Raw genomic sequence first — 23,534 nt, forward strand, 5'->3', positions numbered from 1 at the left:
AAAGTACCTGCTTCAGAAACAGACAAGAAAACTGTAGATCTAACAGAAGACACAAAAATCACTCTTTCAGAGTTTTCAGAAAAGACTCAAGTATCTTTGAGTACACCAAAGAGTGAGGCGAAGGAAAGCAAAGTCTTATTAAGTGAGAGCCTTGATGAGAAGGATAACCAACAACAACAAAAAGTAGCTGAAAAGACAACATCTAAAGAAGCTCCAGGTACAGTGGTTGAGAAAGAGATCTCTCCAAAGTCAGATGATTTAAAGCCAGAGGTCCCTGCGGAGGATGAACTTCAGAAAACATCTGATAGTAAACAAGAAGATGCTGAGAAAGATAGTTCTATCCCAGCTCAACCAGAGAAGCCTGTTGACGAGTCCTCAGCTCAGGTGTCTAAAGAATCAGACAAACCTCAAGAGCTAAGCAGTGTTGAAGAGCAAGATAAGGTACCTGCTCTAGAAATGGCAGTGACAACTACAGATTTAACACAAGAGACAAAGAGCACTCTGTCTGTAGAGAAAGAGCTTTCAGAAAAGGTTACAGTGTCTTTGAGAACACCAAAGATTGAGGAAAAGGAAAGCAAAGTCTTACTAAGTGAGAGCCTTGATGAGAAGGACAACCAGCAACAACAAAAAATAGCTGAAAAGAACAAAGAGGAGAAAGAAGCTGCAGGTACAATGGTTGAGAAAGAGATCTCTCTAAAGTCAGATGATTTAAAGCCAAAAGTCCCTGATAGTAAAAAAGAAGATGCTGAGAAAGATAGTTTTATCCCAGCTCAAGCAGAGAAGCCTGTTGACGAGTCCTCAGCTCAGGTGTCTCAAGAATCAGACAAACCTCAAGAGCTAAGCAGTGTTGAAGAGCAAGTTAAAGTACCTGCTTCAGAAACAGACAAGAAAACTGTAGATCTAACAGAAGACACAAAAATCACTCTTTCAGAGTTTTCAGAAAAGACTCAAGTATCTTTGAGTACACCAAAGAGTGAGGCGAAGGAAAGCAAAGTCTTATTAAGTGAGAGCCTTGATGAGAAGGATAACCAACAACAACAAAAAGTAGCTGAAAAGACAACATCTAAAGAAGCTCCAGGTACAGTGGTTGAGAAAGAGATCTCTCCAAAGTCAGATGATTTAAAGCCAGAGGTCCCTGTGGAGGATGAACTTCTGAACAAATCTGATAGTAAACAAGAAGATGCTGAGAAAGATAGTTTTATTCCAGCTCAACCAGAGAAGCCTGTTGACGAGTCCTCAGCTCAGGTGTCTCAAGAATCAGACAAAACTCAAGAGCTAAGCAGTGTTGAAGAGCAAGATAAGGTACCCGCTCTAGAAACAGACAAGAAACCCATAGATTTACCAGGAGAGACAAAAAGCACTCTGTCCATTGAGAAAGATCTTTCAGAAAAGACACAAGTGTCTTTGACTACACCGAAGAGTGAGGCAAAGGAAAGCAAAGTCTTATCAGGTGAGGGCCTTGATGAGAAGGATAACCAGCAACAACAAAAAGTAGCTGAAAAGACAAAGGAGGAGAAAGAAGCTGCAGGTACAATGGTTGAGAAAGATATCTCTCAAAAGTCAGATGATTTAAAGCCAAAAGTCCCTGATAGTAAAAAAGATGATGCTGAGAAAGATAGTTTTATCCCAGCTCAAGCAGAGAAGCCTGTTGACGAGTACTCAGCTCAGGTCTCTAAAGAATCAGACAAACCTCAAGAGCTAAGCAGTGTTGAAGAGCAAGTTAAAGTACCTGCTTCAGAAACGGCTGTGAAAACTGCAGATTTAACAGTAGACACAAAAATCTCACTTTCAGAGCTTTCAGAAAAGACTCAAGTATCTTTGAGTACACCAAAGAGTGAGGCAAAGGAAAGCAAAGCCTTATTAAGTGAGGGCCTTGATGAGAAGGATAACCAACAACAACAAAGAGTAGCTGAAACGACAACATCTAAAGAAGCTCCAGGTACAATTTTAACAGTTGAGAAAGATATCTCTCCAAAGTCAGATGATTTAAAGCCAGAGGTCCCTGTGGAGGATGAACTTCTGAAAACATCTGATAGTAAAAAAGAAGATGCTGAGAAAGATAGTTTTATCCCAGCTCAACCAAAGAAGGCTGTTGACGAGTCCTCAGCTCAGGTGTCTCAAGAATCAGACAAACCTCAAGACCTAAGCAGTGTTGAAGAGCAAGTTAAAGTACCTGCTCTAGAAACAGACAAGAAAACTGCAGATTTAACAGAAGACACAAAAAGCACTCTGTCCATAGAGAAAGAGCTTTCAGAAAAGGTTACAGTGTCTTTGAGTACACCAAAGAGTGAGGCAAAGGAAAGCAAAGTCTTACTAAGTGAAAGCCTTGATGAGAAGGACAACCAGCAACAACAAAAAGTAGCTGAAAAGAACAAAGAGGAGAAAGAAGCTCCAGGTACAATGGTTGAGAAAGAGATCTCTCCAAAGTCAGATGATTTAAAGCCAAAAGTCCCTGATAGTAAAAAAGATGATGCTGAGAAAGATAGTTTGATCCCAGCTCAACCAGAGAAGCCTGTTGACGAGTCCTCAGCTCAGGTGTCTCAAGAATCAGACAAACCTCAAGAGCTAAGCAGTGTTGAAGAGCAAGATAAGGTACCTGCTTCAGAAACAGACAAGAAAACTGTAGATCTAACAGAAGACACAAAAATCACACTTTCAGAACTTTCAGAAAAGACTCAAGTATCTTTGAGTACACCAAAGAGTGAGGCAAAGGAAAGCAAAGCCTTATTAAGTGAGAGCCTTGATGAGAAGGATAACCAACAACAACAAAGAGTAGCTGAAAAGACAACATCTAAAGAAGCTCCAGGTACAATGGTTGAGAAAGAGATCTCCCCAAAGTCAGATGATTTAAAGCCAGAGGTCCCTGTGGAGGATGAACTTCTGAAAACATCTGATTGTAAACAAGAAGATGCTGAGAAAGATAGTTTGATCCCAGCTCAACCAGAGAGGGCTGTTGACGAGTCCTCAGCTCAGGTCTCTAAAGAATCAGACAAACCTCAAGAGCTAAGCAGTGTTGAAGAGCAAGATAAGGTACCTGCTCTAGAAATGGCAGTGACAACTACAGATTTAACACAAGAGACAAAGAGCACTCTGTCTGTAGAGAAAGAGCTTTCAGAAAAGGTTACAGTGTCTTTGACTACACCAAAGAGTGAGGAAAAGGAAAGTAAAGTCTTATCAAGTGAGACCCTTGATGAGAAGGACAACCAACAACAACAAAGAGTAGCTGAAAAGACAAAAGAGGAGAAAGAAGCTCCAGGTACAGTGGTTGAGAAAGAGATATCTCTAAAGTCAGATGACTTAAAGCCAAAAGTCCCTGATAGTAAAAAAGATGATGCTGAGAAAGATAGTTTTATCCCAGCTCAAGCAGAGAAGCCTGTTGACGAGTCCTCAGCTCAGGTCTCTAAAGAATCAGACAAAACTCAAGAGCTAAGCAGTGTTGAAGAGCAAGTTAAAGTACCTGCTTCAGAAACGGCTGTGAAAACTGCAGATCTAACAAAAGACACAAAAATCACTCTTTCAGAGCTTTCAGAAAAGACTCAAGTATCTTTGAGTACACCTAAGAGTGAGGCAAAGGAAAGCAAAGTCTTATCAGGTGAGAGCCTTGATGAGAAGGACAACCAGCAACAACAAAAAGTAGCTGAAAAGACAAAAGAGGAGAAAGCAGTTGGAGGTACAATGGTTGAGAAAGAGATCTCTCTAAAGTCAGATGATTTAAAGCCAGAGGTCCCTGTGGAGGATGAACTTCTGAAAACATCTGATTGTAAAAAAGAAGATGCTGAGAAAGATAGTTTTATTCCAGCTCAACCAAAGAAGCCTTTTGACGAGTCCTCAGCTCAGGTGTCTCAAGATTCAGACAAAACTCAAGAGCTAAGCAGTGTTGAAGAGCAAGATAAAGTACCTGCTTCAGAAACAGACAAGAAAACTGCAGATCTAACAGTAGACACAAAAATCACTCTTTCAGAGCTTTCAGAAAAGACTCAAGTGTCTTTGAGTACACCAAAGAGTGAGACAAAGGAAAGCAAAGTCTTATTAAGTGAGGGCCTTGATGAGAAGGATAACCAACAACAACAAAAAGTAGCTGAAAAGACAACATCTAAAGAAGCTCCAGGTACAGAGGTTGAGAAAGAGATCTCTCCAAAGTCAGATGATTTAAAGCCAGAGGTCCCTGTGGAGGATGAACTTCTGAAAACATCTGATTGTAAAAAAGAAGATGCTGAGAAAGATAGTTTTATCCCAGCTCAACCAGAGAAGCCTGTTGACGAGTCCTCAGCTCAGGTGTCTCAAGAATCAGACAAAACTCAAGAGCTAAGCAGTGTTGAAGAGCAAGATAAGGTACCCGCTCTAGAAATGGCAGTGACAACTACAGATTTAACACAAGAGACAAAGAGCACTCTGTCTGTAGAGAAAGAGCTTTCAGAAAAGGTTACAGTGTCTTTGAGTACACCAAAGAGTGAGACAAAGGAAAGCAAAGTCTTATCAAGTGAGAGCCTTGAGGAGAAGGACAACCAACAACAACAAAGAGTAGCTGAAACGACAAAAGAGGAGAAAGAAGTTGGAGGTACACTGGTTGAGAAAGATATCTCTCTAAAGTCAGATGATTTAAAGCCAGAGGTCCCTGTTAGTAAAAAAGATGATGCTGAGAAAGATAGTTTTATCCCAGCTCAAGCAGAGAAGCCTGTTGACGAGTCCTCAGCTCAGGTCTCTCAAGAATCAGACAAAACTCAAGAGCTAAGCAGTGTTGAAGAGCAAGTTAAAGTACCTGCTTCAGAAACAGACAAGAAAACTGTAGGTTTAACAGAAGACACAAAAATCACTCTTTCAGAGCTTTCAGAAAAGACTCAAGTATCTTTGAGTACACCAAAGAGTGAGGCGAAGGAAAGCAAAGTCTTATCAGGTGAGGGCCTTGATGAGAAGGATAACCAACAACAACAAAGAGTAGCTGAAAAGACAACATCTAAAGAAGCCCCAGGTACAGAGGTTGATAAAAATATCTCTCCAAAGTCAGATGATTTAAAGCCAGAGGTCCCTGTGGAGGATGAACTTCAGAAAACATCTCATAGTAAACAAGATGATGCTGAGAAAGATAGTTTTATCCCAGCTCAAGCAGAGAAGCCTGTTGACGAGTCCTCAGCTCAGGTCTCTAAAGAATCAGACAAACCTCAAGAACTAAGCAGTGTTGAAGAGCAAGATAAGGTACCTGCTCTAGAAATGGCTGTGACAACTACAGATTTAACACAAGAGACAAAAAGCACTACTTTCAAAGAGAAAGAGCTTTCAGAAAAGACTCAAGTGTCTTTGAGTACACCGAAGAGTGAGGCAAAGGAAAGCAAAGTCTTATCAGGTGAGGGCCTTGATGAGAAGGATAACCAGCAACAACAAAAAGTAGCTGAAAAGACAAAAGAGGAGAAAGAAGCTGCAGGTACAATGGTTGAGAAAGATATCTCTCTAAAGTCAGATGATTTAAAGCCAGAGGTCCCTGATCGTAAAAAAGATGATGCTGAGAAAGATAGTTTTATCCCAGCTCAAGCAGAGAAGCCTGTTGACGAGTCCTCAGCTCAGGTGTCTCAAGAATCAGACAAAACTCAAGAGCTAAGCAGTGTTGAAGAGCAAGATAAGGTACCTGCTCTAGAAACTGCAGATCTAACAGAAGACACAAAAATCCCTCTTTCAGAGCTTTCAGAAAAGACTCAAGTATCTTTGAGTACACCAAAGAGTGAGGCAAAGGAAAGCAAAGTCTTATTAAGTGAGAGCCTTGATGAGAAGGATAACCAGCAACAACAAAAAGTAGCTGAAAAGACAACATCTAAAGAAGCTCCAGGTACAGTGGTTGAGAAAGAGATCTCTCCAAAGTCAGATGATTTAAAGCCAAAGGTCCCTCTGGAGGATGAACTTCTGAAAACATCTGATAGTAAACAAGATGATGCTGAGAAAGATAGTTTTATCCCAGCTCAACCAAAGAAGCCTATTGACGAGTCCTCAGCTCAGGTGTCTAGAGAATCAGACAAAACTCAAGAGCTAAGCAGTGTTGAAGAGCAAGATAAGGTACCTGCTCTAGAAATGGCAGTGACAACTACAGATTTAACACAAGAGACAAAAAGCACTCTGTCCGTAGAGAAAGAGCTTTCAGAAAAGACTCAAGTGTCTTTGACTACACCGAAGAGTGTCGCAAAGGAAAGCAAAGTCTTATCAAGTGAGAGCCTTGATGAGAAGGATAACCAGCAACAACAAAAAGTAGCTGAAAAGACAAAAGAGGAGAAAGAAGCTGCAGGTACAAAGGTTGAGAAAGATATCTCTCAAAAGTCAGATGATTTAAAGCCAATAGTCCCTGATAGTAAAAAAGATGATGCTGAGAAAGATAGTTTTATCCCAGCTCAAGCAGAGAAGCCTGTTGACGAGTCCTCAGCTCAGGTCTCTCAAGAATCAGACAAAACTCAAGAGCTAAGCAGTGTTGAAGAGCAAGTTAAGGTACCTGCTTCAGAAACAGCTGAGAAAACCTTAGATTTAAAAGCAGAGGCAACGAGCACTCTGTCTGAAGAGAAGGAGCTTTCCCAAAAGGCTCAAGTATCTTTGAGTACACCAAAGAGTGAGGCAAAGGAAATCAGTAAATCTGAAGCTACCAAAGTTGAGGATAAAGTATCAAAAGTCATTGAAGATGATAAACATGGTAGCATTAAAGATGAACATAAAGAGTCTTCTCCTGAATCTGATGTGAGAAGTCTTCCTCAAGTGGAGGACCAGAAGCTGAACAGTGGGGAAGGAACCAATGAAGTCCAAACGGTGTTGTCAGGAGAAAAGACAGCCGTCAATACAGAAATCAAAGAGATGCATCAGGGAGCACCGGAAGGAAGCCAGGATCAGACATTGCCTGAAGATTCAGAGAACAGAAAGGATCCTCAAGGTACTACTGAGAAGGTGCAGAGTAGTAAGTCAGAGATATAAGAGTTCTATAAAACAGGAAATATCTGCTAAGGCTTTGGAAGTGACGAGATTTCCACCTGACATTGAATGTGACAGCAGCTAGCTGGCAAATATCAGGGACAGTGAAGCTAAAAATAGAGAAAGCTTAACTAATGCAGAACCAAATGAGAGGCATACACTGAGCAAAGCACAAGGAAGGAAGCGGTAATTCTCTTCACAATGAAAAGGAGAGCATGATTTTTCTCTACAGCTTTGCCTTCGAACTTGAAATGTGATGCATTCATATTGTTTGACTCACCACTCAATGTTATCATGAATGTAAAATATGCAAAGTTACATTTATACTAACATCTATCTTTACTTGCTTTGGTATGTGCTAACAAATAAATACAATATCAACAAAAACACTCTGGATACTGTGCTGAATTTTGTTGATCGACTCACCAAATGTAATGAGCTTGTTTCTGCTACTATGTGTGTGCTTTACTGACATGTGGTTTCCATTTGCTCTGCTATATTTTATGCTTTGATTCCCTCTTTACAGCAGTTTGCTGTTCAGCACTAAAACCTCCATCCATCAGGTCTCTACACCAACTGCTAAAGGCTGCTAGATCAATATCAGACCACTTCACTAATAGCAACAATTATAATTTTACATGCACTGCCATTCCACAAACATAGTGCTACCAAGTATAGTGGTAGTTAAACAGTGGGCTGCTTAACTACCCCATTTACTGTCACCTTGCATTGCTCCATATTCCATAGACTAGTGTTGGCATACAAGAACATTACTGCCATTAAAGCAGGGGTGTCCAAACTACGGCCCGCGGGACATTTTGAATCGGCCCTCAGCAAATTAAAAAAGTATAATGAAATGAAACTCGAGCTTTTCTTGTATTGTACTTGTACTCTCTGGAGAGCTGGGATGTAGGCTATTTATTTTTTCTTAAAGCAGATTCAAGTATCAAGCATAATATATCTACTTTTAGTCCAGCAGATATGTGAAAGAATTGTGCTTTTGATGATAAAAGCATGAAATTTGGCACACTGTTAGAGCATGCCCTAAGGAAGATTTTTGGCTATAGGGCCATCTCAAATTTGTCCAATGGCGACAATGGACATTGGTTGTTATTTTACCAGTAGTTTAGGATCTAGACCACCTAGGATCTTGATTCTGGTGGCTAATCCTACATTTTCAAGGATGGAGAATGCATTGGTACTATTTACAATATGCTAGAATGTAGCTAACTATATGTATCTGGTATTCAGGGAACAAAATACACAGTAAACCATTAACATATTTATTATGGTGAAGTCATACATGTTACATAATATATATGAAATATTACAGGTTTTCAACTAAATGCAGACTTAGTTCTGAAAACACAGTCCACCACAGTGGCAAAGGGCACTGTACTGAATTGCTACCTTGACATATTCAGGAGGAGTTCACGACAGGCCTGGGTCGATTGGGCTGCTGTGATACCACATCCGTGTCAACTGTGCGTATTGACACCTTGCTATACGCTTCCTTCACAGCATCTCCTAGGTGCAGTAGGATGCGGGTATCAGCCTCCTCATGTGTGCATGTTGCAAGTACTGATTATTTGTTTGCCAGTGTTGAGGGCTGTCACACTGGTTGCCAGGAAGAAGAACAGTTCAGCCTTCTTGTCTTCAATGTGCAGAAACTCTGGCCAGTTTCCAGGAATGACACTGGATAGCTCAAAGCGTCTATGAACTCCCTTCCCTCTCTTGCTGCGTGTTTCAGCCTTCACACTTTCGGAGAAATATTCATCCCACACAACATCAATTCTGCTGACATGCTCCAGCTGAGACAGGATGTATGGTGAGAACGCTTTCTGCGCATAATAAAAAAACATCTTAGCAGCACGAGGTCGTAGCATGTTCACAAGAGTAGCCCCATCAAGGATGAGGCATTAACTGTGTGGTGGGATGCATTCTCTTGTAAAGACATCAGGTCCTCCAAACAGCCCACCAACCAAGTCTGACTTGGTACCAGTTCTGAGCTTGCCCATTTGTGACAATGATGATGGACATGCCTGATTTTCAAGTTTATTATATTTCACATAATTAATCCCAAAAAACTCATCCAGACTTCCATCACGTATCTCATATACAATGTATAGCCTAGAGAACAGAGAACAGTCAGTCTTCAGAGATGAGAGCTGTTGTTGGGACCTGGACTTATCTTGGACTGGAGGCTGGCTGAATAGAGGGAGGTTTTTACTTTTAATGGGACCTTTGATGGGCTTTTTCTGTTCGACCAGGCACTCACTGACATACAGTGGAGGAAATAAGTATTTGATCCCTTGCAAATGTTGTAAGTTTGCCCAATTACAAATAAATGAACAGTCTATAATTGTAATGGTAGGTTTAATTTATCAGTGAGACTAAGAATATCAAAAAGAAAATCCAGAAATGTACATTATATAAAAGATACAATTTGATATGTATTAAACTGTGGGAATTAAGTATTTGATCCCCTTGCAAAACATGTGTTAGTACTTGGTGGAGAATCCCTTGTTGGACACACAGAGGTCAGACAATTCTTGTAGTTGGTCTCCAGGTTTGTGCACATCTCAGGAAGGATTTTGGTTCACTCCTCTCTGAAGATCCTCTCCAAATCTTTCAGGTGTTGAGGCTGATTCTTGGCATCTCAAAACTTCAGCTCCCTCCACAGATTTTCTATGGGATTAAGGTCTGGAGACTGGCTAGGCCCATTCATCACCTAAATGTGCTTCTTCTTTAGCAGCTCCTGTGTTGTGTGGCGTATGTTCAGGTTTATTGTCCTGCTGGAAGACCCATCCATGACCCTTTTCAGTGTCCTGGCTGAGGGAAGGAGGCTATCGGCCAATATGTTACAGTACATGGCCCTGTCCATCCTTTCCTCGATGCAGGGAAGTCGTCCTGTCCCCTTAGCAGAGAAAGACCCCAAGATTATAATGTTTCCACCTCCATTTTGGTCTCATCTGACCACATCACCTCCTACCAAGCCTTCTCTGAATCATTCAGATGTTCATGGTCAAATTTCAGAAGGGCCTTTCATGTTCTTCTTGAGCAGGGGACCTTGCGGGCGCTGCAGGGTTTGATCCATTATGGTGTAGTGTGTTACCAATAGTTGTCTTGGGTCTGTGCTCGCAGCTGCCTTGAGATCATTAACAAGTTCCTCCCTTGTAGTTCTTGGCTGATACCTCACCTTTCTCATGATCATCAATACCCCAAGGGGCGAGATCTTGTGTGGATTCCCAGACCGAGGGTGATTGATTGTTGATTGATGTCCATTTTTTTCCCTTCCATTTCCGAATAATCGCACCAACAGTTGTCACCTTCTCCCCAAGCTGCTTGCTGATGGTTTTGTAGCCAATCCCATGGTGGAGGTTGGAATCTGGTTGATCGATTCTGTGGACTGGTGTCTTTTATACAGGTAACAAGTTGATATGAGGGGTACTTTCCTAAAATAAATGGACTTATGTAACCGGTCTGTGGGAGCCAGAATCCTTGTTTTTTGCAAGGGGATCAAATACTTATATCCCACAGTTAAATGCAAATAATTGTTTATCTTTTATATAATGTAATTTTCTGGTTTTTCTTTTTGATATTCTTACTCTCACTGTTAAAATAAACCCACCATTACAATTATACTGTTGTAATGGTGTTGTAAAGACTGTTCATTTCTTTGTAAGTGGGTGAATTTACAAAATCGTCAAAGGGATCAAATTATTTATTTATTAATTACTTATTTCCTCCACTGTATACGTGTCATACCCGTCCTGTTTCTCAATCTGGTTCAGAGTGTCAATGACTGCTGCATCTGCAAGGTCTCTAGTATCCAGTACAAGAAGATATTCACTGCTTATTTCACAGAATCGATTTTCCATGTCTTATGTAGTACCCATTAGTGCTGTAACATCTTGTGCAAATGCCATTTGTGTATGTTTGGTCTGCTCATGTTGCAGGGTGTCAGTCTTCTTTCTCTTCTCAGTGGAGGCCTTAAACTCCCCAACCACACGTGCCATCTCGGGGCCAGACACCATCCAGCGTCGCAGAGCTGCAGGGTTCTCTGTCAGGCCTGCAGCACCACCATCACCTTTCACAGAGGCATTGTTCTGCTCGTGGGCCTGGTCAATGACAATAGCAGAGAAGCTGCGTGTCGTCTTCTTCACAGCAAAGTTTCCTTTCAGAAACTGTCCATGGACATCAGGATGGTTATCTTTTAGCACAATCATGTCACATAAGTGGACTGGTATCCATCCGGCATAGTGGGTGTGTCCCAGAGAAAGGACCCTTCAGGTCACCCTTGAAAAATAGATCATTTCATTTCATTTCAAACCTTTATTTAGACAGATTGGTCCCTTGAGATCATCGATCTCATTTACAAGGGAGACCTGCATCATTTAGTTCCACATGAAACATAAAAACAACATACAAACAACAGAGGATATCATATTTACATATTCAACATTTACAAATACCCAGAGTGTCAGAAAGCATTTCATTTAGACGTGCCTTAAATACATTCAGAGAAATAAAAATGCTCAATTTCAATTTTGCCTGTAGACTGTTCCAAGCAAGTGGAGCTGCGCACATAAAAGCTGTCTTCCCTAAGACAGTCCTTACTCTTGGCACATCTAACAAGACTATATCCTGTGATCGCAGACAATAGCTGCTTGCAACTTTCTGCTTTATCAATGAACAGATATAATACGGGAGTTTGCCCAACATAGCTTTATAGATAAAAGTGTACCAGTGACTGAGCCTCCGTACAGTGAGTGATGGTAAACCTGCCTTGGTATACAATGTACAGTGATGAGTAAGTGCTTTACAGTTTGTGACAAATCTCAGAGCACTATGATACGCAGCATCTAGTTTGCTCAGGTAGTTGGCAGGTGCATTCATATACAGCAGATCACCATAGTCCAGCACAGGTAAAAAGGTCACAGTGACTAGCCTTTTCCTGGCCTCAAGCGAGAAACAAGGACTTGTTCCTGTAAAAGAAACCTAGCCTAACCCTCAGTTTTTTAAGCAGGTTATTGACATGAAGTTTAAAAGAGAGACAGTCATCAAGCAAGATACCAAGGTATTTGTAACAGGCAACAGCTTCAAGTTTTGTTCCTTGCGTTGATACAATATCTAAAACAGGCTCTGGTGTCTTTTTAGCTTTTGAAAAGAGCATTATCTTGGTTTTATCCACATTTAAAAGAAGCTTTAGTTCAGAGAGCTGAGTCTGAATAATGTTAAAAACAGCCTGTAATTTAACAACCGCCTCCTGAATGGAGGGACCTGCACAATACATCACGGTATCGTCCGCATAAAAATGTAAAGTAGCTTCATCCACATTTTCACCTAAACTGTTGATATATATGGAGAATAAAAGTGGACCTAAAACAGAACCTTGAGGAACACCATTAGCAATGTTTAACCACTCAGAAGACAGCCCATCAAAGTGAACACATTGGGACCTTTCAGAGAGGTAGTTCACAAACCACCCCACTGCATGGCTGGATATGCCAGTACTGAGTAGCCTCTGTTTTAAGACGCGATGATCAACGGTGTCAAACGCTTTGGAAAGGTCAATAAACAGAGCTGCACAACTCTGTTTATTATCTAGCATACTAGTAATATCATTTACCACTTTCATTGTTGCAGTGATGGTGCTATGTTTCTTCCTGAAGCCTGACTGATGTTTAGACAGGATATCATTTATACATAAAAACTCCTTTACTTGTTCACTCACAAGTCGTTCGAGTACCTTAGCCAAAACTGACAATTTAGAGATTGGCCTATAGTTATTTAAAATAGTTGCCTCCCCTCCTTTCAGTAGAGGCAGGACATAAGCAGACTTCCATACTTTAGGAATTGTATTTGTGCTGAGGGAGAGGTTAAAAAGAGAAGTAAGAGGTGGAGCAATAAAATCTGCAGCTATCTTTAAAAAGAAAGGTTCTACGTTGTCCGGGCCAGCCGGTTTCCTAGGATCTAACTTGGATAAAGCTTCATGGACAATACCAACAGTTAAAGGAGTAAAACTGAAAGGGTTTTCCAGACCACATTGTTCAGAGTCAAGGACTGGAGCGTTCACAGAAGCAGAAGCACAGTCAGTGACAGAATCAAACAGAGAGCCACAAGAGACAAAATGCTTATTAAAGCAATTTAGCATGGTGGCCCTGTCTGATATAATGCCAGATGCTGTGGTGAGGTACGGAGGTAGCTCATTTGGGATATCACCAGTGGAAATCGATTTTATGGCTTTCCAAAATTTCCTAGGATTATTCAGATCAATGATCTCAATGGGATTCACCTGCATAAATAAAGGTTTGAAATGTAATTAAATGAACCAAGGCACAATCTTGGTCAAGGCATTTATGTAGAGTAGGAAGTCGGCCTCTTGTATTGATCGCACATAGATCATCAACTCCATTTCCAGCTGCAGGATGATAGACCAGAAGTGGAACTGGGAACATGACACTGCTCTTGTCCACCCGCTACCCCTCCAGGAGGTTGCCAAGTACCTTGACTGCTGCCATCTCAATGTGAAACCCAACAAACATCACAATAAAATGATCTTCACTGTGAGTTGCTGGCCAGCTCCACTGGGTTTGTTTTGCCACAGCGTATAGAGGTTGATCCAGAGTGATCTGACCGGGATTCAGAATCTCCAATGTCTGCCTTACCGATCCATGGAATGATGAGTCATGGCCACAGATTTGGCCTGGTCATAGAAGAGGGGAAGTAGAGAAGTGAGCGTGACACTACTCTCTGGTATTGTATGACCGGCACACTAGCAGCCAGGAGTCAGTCAATCAGGCACGCAAGCAGCTCTTCACCCAGAAAGGTAGAACAATTGAAGGACTCCCCCCAACACAAGCAGCATCGATTCAGCACACAAAGAGAGCTGCCTTCCAAGCTGGTCACTGCTGGGGACAGATGATGTTTGCAGCCCCTGAACTCCCATCCCCAGATGACTGGGGGTGGAAGAGGAAGGCCACAGGTGGATGGGAAGTTTACTGGATCACATTACCAGGCCTATTGTGAACTCCTCCGCTGTGGATGCAAAAAGGGGTGCAGTGGACAATGCAAATGTGTCAAGGCAGCAATTCAGTGCAGTGCCCTTTGCCACTGTGGTGGACTGTGTTTTCAGAACTAAGTCTGCATTTAGTTGAAAACCTGTAATATTTCATATATATTATGTAACATGTATGACTTCACCATAATAAATATGTTAATGGTTTACTGTGTATTTTGTTCCCTGAATACCAGATACATATTTTGTTGGAGATTTGGAGGATGTTGGAAACCAACCTCGTCTCCGCGTGTCGTTTGACAAGCTAGGTGAATTCGGGAAAAGAGAGGGATTAAGAAACACCAGAATACAAGTTAAACAATAATCCTGCTTTAATGATATACAGTAACGATACAAATACAAAGAAATCACGAAGCACTCTGCAGAGTACTCCGGGCTCAGGTTCTACCCCACGTGTGAGACAGGTCTCAGGAACGGCTGGTGAAAAACAAGAGCGCGAACCAAAGGAAAACACAGGCTTTCATACTAAAACACAGGAGGAGGTGTGTACGTGCATTCCCCCAGAGGTCATCTTATTGGCAGAGATCAACACATGGCCTGTCGCACCCAATCAGTGCGACACAGCAGCTTTTAGCCAGCACACACACATCTCCTTTATGGCCCTTTGTCCCTCTTCCCGCCTCCTGACTGCCACACACAAGTTAAAAGTATGTTTTAAGATATAGTTGTTATAGTTGGCTAAATATACGTAATACATGTTAATTACTTTCATATCAATAACAACGAGGAACACATTACCTATGCTCTTAAGCAGTAGTAGAGATGCTTTTCAAATAGTCAAACTTCTCAGGCTTACCTATGGCCCTTCCATTTGTTTGAGCTATTGTTCACATCTTTACTTCAAATAAAAGGTTTCACATTGTATATTTCCAGCTTCCTTTACACATACTGCTATTATTAACACAAAGTAACTAACCACACACCTCTATTGAAAACAAGTCGATTCCCCTGACAATTGACATGCTGAAACTCCTGGAATGCGTCCCTCCCCCAGCTCTCTCGTCCCTATCATAAAACTGCTTCCATTTCATATAGAGTAATAAAAGATGTTTAAGCTAATTTCTCCACAATGTTTGTAGCCATTTAGTACCCACACATGAAAGAATAAGAACAGAGGTATAGTTGACCAGTAATCATGTAGCATTTATATTTACTTCAATGAAAACACATACACATCTGCTACAAGATTGTGTCACACACACCCATCCTTCTTTTACGAGGGAAGCATTCCAGCGTCTGGCACTATTCCCAAATATGGAGATCTCCTGCTCCCATCCTTCTCTGAACACACAGAATTCACCTCAATATATTGGGAGAGGAAGAGATACTTTGTCCCTTCAAATTTAACACACATGAACATATATAAGGTGACACCAAAATGAATATACCAGATTTTACTTTCCTGTCATACCCCGTTACTTTAATCCTTCAAATAATTCAAATAATCCTTCAATTTCCCCCTTTTGGTCTCGCATTAACGAGACCAACACACATAAGACATTTGAAACAAACTACTGTCATTCTTTGATACTGTGTCTGTCCCCCTTCATTAAACCTTTGAGAACAGAAAACAACCTCCAATGACAGTGAAGAAACTATCAGAGTGAGAGCCTGAGTGCCAGACGGCAGCATCCTTGCGTGTTGTTGAATCATCAGGGCCCCCCCCCCCCCCTCAGCGGAATACGCCAACAAGGGCAGCTGATAGGGAGGGGGAGATGCGGCCTTTCCTTCAAAGGTGGAACTGATTAATCTGATCAGAGAGAAGTAGACTCCTCTGCTGCCTCGAGAAGTCCCCCAGCCCGCTGACGCCTCCTTCCAAGTCGTCTGCTGTAGGGATGTCCGCGAGGTCCTTCTCCTCCAGTCCGCTGATGCCTGCTTCCAAGTCGTCTGCTGTAGGGATGTCCGCGTTGACGATAGCCAGGTCCGTCCTGATGTCCTCCAAGGTCCTAGCCGGAGTGTTCCTCGCCGCACACTGGCTCCAGTAGTACCAGATGTCCCCCTTTGCTCCTCGGCGGACGGCATGAGATGTCCTCTGGGTCACTCTGTAGAGGCCGGAGAACCTGGGGTTGAGTCACGTAGGCCTGACGACCTTCAGCCAGACGAACTCCGCTGTGTCGGCCTCCTGCTCCTCGGGTCCCCCTTTTGGCGTCAGCAACCTGTGTGGAGAAATCTGATACCCACCCCTCAAGTCTACGCTCAGGGCTTCTGGGCCCTCAGGGGTTTGACCCACCACTGGTAGGCCGCTTCAGAATTCTAATACTTGGCCTGTGTCAACAAAATAAACCCCAACATCTTCAGGTGAACTAAATAACATATCTCAATAGCTCTGAATTCCTGACAAGCATCTGTGTTATTATAAATGAAATCCTTGAGATCCCATTTAAAATCTAAATATAATATGAACTGCTAATGTTTCTGGTAAAGAAACACACTAATGTTATGGATTAAAAACAACTAAAATCATGATACTGACAAAGTGAATAATTTCCAGGCGAGACTGCTTCTACCTGTCACTGCTTGGATATTATCAAGCTGAAAAATGAATACAGAAATCCAACATACTGTCATCAAATGTCTTTCTATTATGACTTTAAATTAAATGTACATCCCCATAATGATCTAAACAGTCTATGGCTTTTACTTCTTTACCAGGCTAGTTACAAGATGTTGTCTAAATTAAATTCTATCTCATTACATTACTATGTTTTAACTTAGCTGTAATATGTTCTTTCTACATTTCAAACCTCAGTTACTTTAATACCTGTTGAAATATTACCAAATTGTTTTCATTATCACCGTTCATCTTCTCATTCTCATTCTGGAATTACCTCTCTCAGTAGCCCCTTGGCCACTGATTCTGCATCTGTGTTACCTGTTATAACTCAATCAATATTAGAAACATGTCAACATTAATCAAACATTATCTTATCCCCAGATATGGAGCAGGTTAAATCTAAAACTGTCAATCAATGGTCAGATTGAACATCTGAGTTGGGGCGGCAGGTTTCTTCCAGTCCCTATATGAAAATATTCCACACTCCCCCTTTTTACACATGTAAACATGTGTAATAAAATCCTGTATGGGAAGAAAACCTTCAGGTAACCAGTGGTTATAAGAAAATACCAAACATCATTCACAAAAGTACATCCATCATTTTTCACAGTAAACACTCCAGGGAAAATAAGTGTTCATTTCCAGCTGGCAGTCCTAAAAGAAACAGAATCTTTAGATTTTAGTTTGAGTTTTACATTTGCAAACCGCCAACTCCTGTGGGAATTAGAAACGGGTCACATGTGCATTTTTCCAAATGCGTGGAATTGTAGGAAACCTGTGTTTCCCATGGAGCTCCAAAATAATGTATTAGTCCAAAGACATGCTCGGTTAGTTATTGTTTTAGAATCATGCAGTTACACTGATCACATGCAGAAATTCATTCACACCCACACTGTCAGGTTTTAAAGTCAAGTTTGGTCAGCCCCAGAGTCAGTCATTGATAGTGCTTTTCTCAAGTCACACTGTCAGTCAGGGTCAAAGGTCATTCGGTCTCAGATTCATTGGCCATGTGTCGTGCTCTGCAGAGACTTTGATATTTCAGCATAGGCCAGTATCCTTTGTCTACAAAAATCAGTCATATATGGAGCGCCATCATTTATCAATTCACGATTACCACCTTAAGTCAGATATCTCTAACTTGTCATCGGGACGGCTGCTTCCCACATTTCCTGCAACTTGGTACAAAACTCACTTCATAATAGTACTACTACTACTGCAATTTATTTACAACTAAGTAGTATTAAAATGTCTAAGAAATCTAATTCAGAAACTTGTGTACATAACTATTATCTTAAGTCAAAACATTACTAGGATCTGTGTAGCTCTGCATTTCATAGCTCATTATACTCATTCATCTTCAATTCTGGTCTACTTAAAAACAATGTTAAACTCTTTAGCAGTGTGTGGAACCTTGGGTGTCCGAACATGCAACCATCACCCTTTACTTTATCAAGGATTAAAAACAGTTTCCATCCTAAAGCCCTCCTATGGTAATAACTATGCCACAATGGTGAAATCAATATTGTAACAAATGAAATCACTGCTTTATTCACACATGAATAAAAATCTCTTGAAGAATGATTTATTAATATGATGGAAAGATTGAAGAATATGGTTCTACACTGTGCTACTCCAAAACACCCCCTGCTTAAAGTGTAGTGCATATTTCCCTCATGTCTCCCCCTTTAACCCTCAGTGTGTTTTTAGGATGATTTTCTCATTTGACATTAATAGTTTCCTCTTTACTGCTATTTTGAATTTACCAATCGATTAATTCATGGTTAATACCTCTTTTTATCTTTACTTATTTATCAAGTCAATTCAAGTTCTTTAAATGTGGTGTCTTTTATGTGCGTTTTGTGAATAAGTGTGTTTATGTGTAAACTCACTCATTCCCGTTTTCCTTTTCTCCTCCCCTGGTTGTCTCAAGCCGTGACCCCGACCTCCTCACTTCAAATCGACTATGCCAACTCCTCTGATTCTGTCTTCTCTTCAGTCCATCAGCTCTTGAATCCATCCGCTGTAACTGTTTTAGGCAGCCTTTGGCCCAGTCACATCTGCAGCCCACATCATGCCACTGTTCTTGCACTGCTTTGCATTCCATCTCCCCTTTACAGTCTCTCTGCTGCTTCATGGAGGGCGGATTCTGCTCTCATGTCCCCCACTCTGCTCCTGTGCCAAATCTCGTGGCTCAGCTTCATGCCCTGTCTGAGGGACTGATGAGAGTATTTCTGTATGTCAGCAAGCGGTTTGGTTCTGGATGCCTCAGGTGGAGACGGTTCAGCTCCGGTTCTCTGTCTGTTTGATGGAGAAGGAGGAGCCTCCTTTTGGGTTGGGTCTTTTGTCTAGTTTGGAGGGACGGGGTCGTAGCCTTTCTAACTCAGAGGGGGAGTCCAGGTCCCGGGACGCATTATCCATAAGAAATCTAGCACACTGAGATTGAATCAATCCAACCCTTTCCACTCTGTCTCTTTCTAATCATACTATCTGTCTTAGTTGCTAAATGCCATCTAAACAACACCATTAATGTCTACTAATGATATTACAAAAACTCCCTCTATAAATTGTTTCATCCATTGTTACATATCTACCCAACCTGAGTCTTTCAGGAAACCATTTTCTTCCATAAATTGAAATACCTGTTTCAAGCATCACATATTTCACACACTACGAAAGAACATCTCCATACTTTCTCCAATATTTTAAATCCCACTGTTACTTAGAACAATAGTAAACCTGCAGAGCACACTGATCAGATCACAGTAATATAATTTGACTCAAGTGTAGGCCCATGTCTACTTTCCATTTTACTTATTACTTTTGCTGAATATTTATTTATATTGTCTAAATTCCTTGTCTATGATGTGCAAAAAGTTAGAGTATAAAAATGTGTTTTTCTCAATGTATTTACACTCCACGGATTCTTGAGTTTACTCATCTCCTGGTGTTGTCGTTCCTAAAAATGTTAGCAAACACAAAACTCCCACTACAACATTTATAGATAAATTGATCTAGCAAAATGAACTCTTTTCTAATTCAAAATGTGACAAAAGAACAATGATTTGTCTTTCACAAGATGGTGGTCTAACAGAATGACTCTTGACCTCATGGGGTCAAATAGATTTAGCCATGAGGCGGCTGACTTTAAAATGAACTGGGACAAAGAAACCACATGCATGTGGGTACATTATAGTCTAGAAATATAACACAAAACAACACGACTTAAAAATAATAACAATTCAAATGACTTCTGGTGAAAAGCATGAAGAACAAAACAACTTAATCTACTCTCAATGTTCATGTACACCATCACTGTGTATTTAATCAGTAGTTACCGGTTGTATCCTTAATCAAACTATTTCACCATCTTCACTTATTTTAGGTTACTCATTCAACAATATGACATTCTCCCGAATAGTAGTTAACTTTATATAACTTTTACTCTCTATATTTTAGCAACAACCTTACTTGTCTCTCTCTCTCTCTGTCTACTTTCCAAAACATCTCATTTCTCCTGACCACAAGTTTCTCATAAATCACCCCTTTGTGTAACCGTGTGAGATGCCTGGAGCAAAACCTCGTGCAGGACCTCTGTCATGCTTAAACATTAACAGATTCCCTCTGACGAACTCACAAAAATCTTCTCTTTACTTTCTACTCTTTTGTTCCTGTATTTAATATAATTTTCCCCTTGGAATATAATTAAGTACAATCCTTAGTTAATGACAAATACCATGAAATTCACAACGCAATGCAACGGTATCAATCAGTTCTCAAAGACTATATTTAAATAGCAGCAAACCATTGTTTCTTATTTATTTCAATATATCTACCACTTAAATCACACCTTGATCTGTTAATTTTCTATGTATTTCACTCCAACTTCAGATCACTAGAGAAAAAAGCAAGCAGACACACTCCGGGCTGCTGCTGCTGCTCTCGAGAGGAAAAAGGGTGGGGGAACTCTCACAGACAAATACTGACACCCCTTCTCTCTCCCCTGCTGTAGCTCTCAGCCTCTCCTTTGGAAAAGGGGGGCTTCTTTCAACAATTAACACTTCTGCTATCCTTTTATTCAATTTTTCTGCTTGAACCCACTGTCCTCGTAAGCTCTTAACTCACGCTCCTCCCGTTGAAATTCTCCTTTCATTATGACTTCGTATCTATTCATCTGACTTAGGCTGTTTCTGTTACCAGTAAATATTCACAGACTTCATATCTATTGATCTGACTTACTGTCCTTGTTACCAGTAAATATTCACAACACACCAAAGGATATAGTGAGGCCCGGTCACTTCAGAATGACTTTCTGAAGTTTGCGTTACTCTCCTTTGGATCACTTATAACAAAATAACTCATCTCCAGCCCCGTCGAGCTGTGGATTCGTTATTTTGGGTCAGTCTTATATGGAGACTTAATACAACCAACTGACTACTCTTAGACAGTCTAACTGTGGGGACTCAATACCGCCACTTACAAGCCCGGGACTTTAATACCCTTCTGGCCTGTCGGAACTTGATATCCGAACTGTGGGGACTCTTATACCTCCACTTCCAAGCCAGGGACTTTAATACCCTTCTGGCCTGCCGAAACTCAATATTCGGTTTTAACAACTAAAACACGCATTTGCATTGTTACTATAAAAAAACACTGTAAACTTCGTCTGACAACCCTAAAATTTGGAATATGGTCAAATCACAGGTTTCGAATTAAATCGTGTTTGCTCACCTGGTAGCCTATTGTACAGAGCTCTGTTTGTAGTTGTCAGAAGAGGCCGAGATGTTTAGCCCTGGACTATTCCGTCCTCTTGCCGCTGGTGGTCTCTTCCTCGAAAACACCCCACTCAGAAACGTCGGGTTCACCATTTGTTGGAGATTTGGAGGATGTTGGAAACCAACCTCGTCTCCGCGTGTCGTTTGACAAGCTAGGTGAATTCGGGAAAAGAGAGGGATTAAGAAACACCAGAATACAAGTTAAACAATAATCCTGCTTTAATGATATACAGTAACGATACAAATACAAAGAAATCACGAAGCACTCTGCAGAGTACTCCGGGCTCAGGTTCTACCCCACGTGTGAGACAGGTCTCAGGAACGGCTGGTGAAAAACAAGAGCGCGAACCAAAGGAAAACACAGGCTTTCATACTAAAACACAGGAGGAGGTGTGTACGTGCATTCCCCCAGAGGTCATCTTATTGGCAGAGATCAACACATGGCCTGTCGCACCCAATCAGTGCGACACAGCAGCTTTTAGCCAGCACACACACATCTCCTTTATGGCCCTTTGTCCCTCTTCCCGCCTCCTGACTGCCACACACAAGTTAAAAGTATGTTTTAAGATATAGTTGTTATAGTTGGCTAAATATACGTAATACATGTTAATTACTTTCATATCAATAACAACGAGGAACACATTACCTATGCTCTTAAGCAGTAGTAGAGATGCTTTTCAAATAGTCAAACTTCTCAGGCTTACCTATGGCCCTTCCATTTGTTTGAGCTATTGTTCACATCTTTACTTCAAATAAAAGGTTTCACATTGTATATTTCCAGCTTCCTTTACACATACTGCTATTATTAACACAAAGTAACTAACCACACACCTCTATTGAAAACAAGTCGATTCCCCTGACAATTGACATGCTGAAACTCCTGGAATGCGTCCCTCCCCCAGCTCTCTCGTCCCTATCATAAAACTGCTTCCATTTCATATAGAGTAATAAAAGATGTTTAAGCTAATTTCTCCACAATGTTTGTAGCCATTTAGTACCCACACATGAAAGAATAAGAACAGAGGTATAGTTGACCAGTAATCATGTAGCATTTATATTTACTTCAATGAAAACACATACACATCTGCTACAAGATTGTGTCACACACACCCATCCTTCTTTTACGAGGGAAGCATTCCAGCGTCTGGCACTATTCCCAAATATGGAGATCTCCTGCTCCCATCCTTCTCTGAACACACAGAATTCACCTCAATATATTGGGAGAGGAAGAGATACTTTGTCCCTTCAAATTTAACACACATGAACATATATAAGGTGACACCAAAATGAATATACCAGATTTTACTTTCCTGTCATACCCCGTTACTTTAATCCTTCAAATAATTCAAATAATCCTTCAATAGTTAACTACATTCTAGCATGTTGTAAATAGTACCAATGCATTCCCCATCCTTGTAAATGTAGGATTAGCCACCAGAATCAAGATCCAAGGTGGTCTAGATCCTAAACTACTGGTAAAATAACAACCAATGGCGGCCATTTTTAAAATGGCCACCATTGGACAAATTTGCGATGGCCCTATAGCCAAAAATATTCCTAAGGGCATGCTCTAACAGTGTGCAAAATGTCATGCTTTTATCATCAAAAGCACAATTCTTTCAGATATTTCACATATCTGCTGGACTATTTTGAATGATTTTGCCAACTTATAATTTAACTTATGAGGCAGTATACCTCTCCTGTATCGAGCGGCCAGGCCCTTCGAATATTTTTCTGTATGTGGTCCTCGGTGAAAAAAGTTTGGACACCCCTGCATTAGAGGGCAAGACAAGTTGCTATAGCGATAGATGTGAGGCATATGAAAAATAGTGAGCACATATCAACCATGAATATAACAATATATACTATACTATATAATATATAATATACAATATAATAACCATGGTCATTAAAGAGGACATTTAGAAAACGGGATTATTTCTCCATCTTTGTTTAACTCATCAGAAGGCATACATCTCCTTACCATGAAGAATAATTTGCGTTAGACTGCATGTTGCATTATTTCTTGTATAGCTTTAATTGCCTTTTGGTCAATTCCTTATAAAAAGTTTCAACTCTACACACCCATTTCAAAAGTGCTGATTCTGTCTGTTACTTTAGATGAAAATAAGGAGCCACTCATCATGCACCTCTGTGAGATATTTGGTTAAGAAACGCACAATGGTGCTCT

This window comes from Notothenia rossii (assembly GCF_949606895.1).
Source record: "Notothenia rossii genome assembly, chromosome: 6".
Classification (NCBI taxonomy): Eukaryota; Metazoa; Chordata; class Actinopteri; order Perciformes; family Nototheniidae; genus Notothenia; species Notothenia rossii.